We start from the raw sequence: 3,230 nt of genomic DNA, 5'->3' as shown, positions 1-3,230 counted from the left end.
TGCTGAGGAAAGAACATGCACTCCCTGACCAGATAAGGGCGACGTTATCGACTCTGACCAGATAACAACTGACGACATCAACTCTGTATTATGATTTTATAAATAAGCCGATGTAGAGGGCTTCCCGTTAGACATTTTCTATGAGTAGTGCTGTAAATGACTCCTTGTTGTGTTCGCAAGTAAAAATGAACTTTGAGAGATCTTCAGTGGTTTCTGTCTATTCTTGATAATGTAATTATCCTAACAATCTTCTAGCCCACTGGTACTGGGGTCCCCCCCCCATCTCCTTCTGAATTGTATGACTATGTTGTTTTTCATGTATTGTACCTTGCTGCAAAACCAATTGTCCTCCGGGGAGAAAATAAAGTTGAACGTTGAAGTTGAAAGTTGAACCATTAGCTCTTCTGGGTCAGTGTGGCGGCTGCTGATCAGATATTTGCACTCCCCCGTGTTAAGATGGTGGAGACTTTTGGGGCCCGAAAGCAGAACTGTATTTGTCCCCCACAACTTCACCCTTCCCCCCCATTTTCCCAGGCAACATATTGTTAGTGGCTTACATAATTATAGAGGTTTGCATTCAAAGCTGAGAACCAGAGGTGGGTTGACATTTCAGACCTCAAAGCATTCTTGTGTTTCAGCTCAGGAAAAACACAAGAATCTCACAAATCTGTTGCTCCAACATGGTTATAAATCGATCTCTGCATGTGCACATTTCATTATCATTTGCTATCTTGTAGTAAATTTCAATCCACAATGCGCGCCATATCTGCATAGTTTGGGAATGGCTACAGTCTTATTTAAAATCAGAAACATAGATGAATGGTTCCACACTTAACCGCACAAACTATAAACTACATACTCACTATGAAAAAAGACAACCCCTGAAAATAAAGATAATCCTGTCATTCCAAGTACTATCAAAATCTGGCGAGATATGACAAAATATTTAGGGAAAAACATTCCATCATATGCACTAATACCGCTGACTTATTATGAAGAGTTCGCCCCAGGAGATAGAAATAGTGTTTTTGATAAAATATGGCATACAAAGGAGATCAGGCTTATCAGGGATTTATACCAAGACACTACATTAATGTCCTTCCAGCAACCTCATTTATTATTTTTATTGAAGGGAAGAGATACAAAACATTTCCTTTCACATCCCTACTCGCTGATCATCATACTTAATACAATGAATAACCTCTCATCTTTGTATTTAATGTAAGAGAAACATTGGGGCAGAGATTTATAATTTCTGGGATCTAAAACCTTTGGAGCAGCATAGCACAAAGTTTGGTTAAGATGTTCTCACTGGGTAGCTCACCTGGTAGAGCAGGCGCCCATATATAGAGGTTTATTCCTTGACGCAGCGGCTGCAGGTTCAACTCCGCCCTGCGGCCCCTTGCTGCATATCATTCCCCCTCTCTCTCCCCTTTCACGTCTTCAGCTGTCCTATGAAAATAAAGGCCTCAAATGCCCAAAAAATAATCTAGAAAGAAAGAAATGAGGCCTCTTACTACTGAGCTCGCCTTCCAAAGACATTTTCCCCTGAGTAGATCTGACTTCAAACTATGTGACAAACTCCTACTCCTGGCTCTGAGGTGTATTTCAAAGCAGTGGATAAGTGGCAACCCTCCCTCAGTCACACAGTGGTACCACGGAATATATAAAGTTTTACCTTTTAGAAAGACTAACTGCATGAGTGAAGGGGGTTGATGGTTTGTGTCTCCTCCTGACAGCAGTGGTTCTGGCTTTCTGTTTCTACTCGACATAAAGAAAGGAAATCACACGGTCAGCCTGGCCCCACATCCTCCTATTTCACTGTGGATTAGATCCAAAACAAGCCCTGCGGTTTTCCAACATAATTTACGAAGCATGTTTTTCATTCTCTCCGTCTCTGTCTGGCCAGCTGGGTCAACGCTTCCTCTGTGTGATTGACGGAGCAAGCAGAGCAAATTTAAACAAGCTGAGACTTTACAAAGCCATCCAGCTGGACACTGTCAGCATACTCAGCAGAAGAAGATACTATCCATTAAATCAAGGCGTAGGGAATTAATGTTGTAAGGATTGGGGTGCTAATTTAGTTGTACAGACAAGACAACAGTGACACTAAACAGATCCCAGAGAGAGAGAGAGAGAGAGGAGGAGGAAGACGAAGAAGAGGACGGCTCCCTGATTCATGTTTGTTCAGTTTTTTAATGTCACCTAGTGGCAGAATAAATATAGTGCATCAAAGATACTTCAGTCTATTCTGGGACATAAATGAAAACAGACATTTACGCTAAAAACCACTGGGTTACATTTGACAGCGCAATGCTGGGTTACTTAACCATTGGGTCACCAAGAAGACAATGGGGTATTTTGACCCAGAGTTAGTGATAGTTTTTATACTACTGCTGTGGTACTTGTTTTTGACTGATTTTTAATAACATGTGTATCTTTCACTGTTTTTTTTCATTGTCACATACACGTCGTTTTGTGCAACTCACAATGCATTTGTGAAAAGTGTAAAACTTGAACTTGTGTCTAATACTATAGTTTGGGGAAATAACAAAACAGTAATATAATATTAAAGTAAAGTAAAATAACCCGTTGTCTTGGTTTTGATTGACAAACCAATAGTTTTCTGGGTAACAGTTACAGTACATTAACAGCTCTGCACATGAATAACTTGCATTTGTGTGGAGCGTGTCTTCTGTTAGCTGGAAAGATGCCAATTCTACCTATACCTAATTTATCCCATTTGGGTCAGCACATGGGCCACCAAATAGGTTATGAGTAACAAGGTACAGCAGGTACGTAAAAGTGCTTTCTTTATTGCAAATGTATCTACGTTTGTGTGTAATTTAAAGAAACGGCTGGACATAATTTGGGTACGAAGTACAACAGGTTGGGCTTTCGTGACATGGGAAAAAAGGTGTAGAAACACAGATGAAAAGCAACATCTTGTGCTGTTTCTTACTAACATGGCTAAATAGTGTAAATTCTCGGATGAAAAAACGGATGTCGCAGGTTGTGTCAGAGTTAAATGTCAAACCACACTCTAATACACACGCTCACAGCTCACACACACACACCACCAGGACCACCTGACAGGACATGTAAACACTCAAAACTACACACACACACACACACACACACACACACACACATACACACACTTCTCACCTCAGCGCACATGCCCACCCCTCAGCCCTCATTTCACAACAACACAGGAAGTCAAAGGGTGA

The sequence above is a fragment of the Sander vitreus genome, chromosome 15 (genome assembly GCF_031162955.1).
Source record: "Sander vitreus isolate 19-12246 chromosome 15, sanVit1, whole genome shotgun sequence".
Lineage (NCBI taxonomy): Eukaryota > Metazoa > Chordata > Actinopteri > Perciformes > Percidae > Sander > Sander vitreus.
This window is presented reverse-complemented; position numbering follows the sequence as displayed.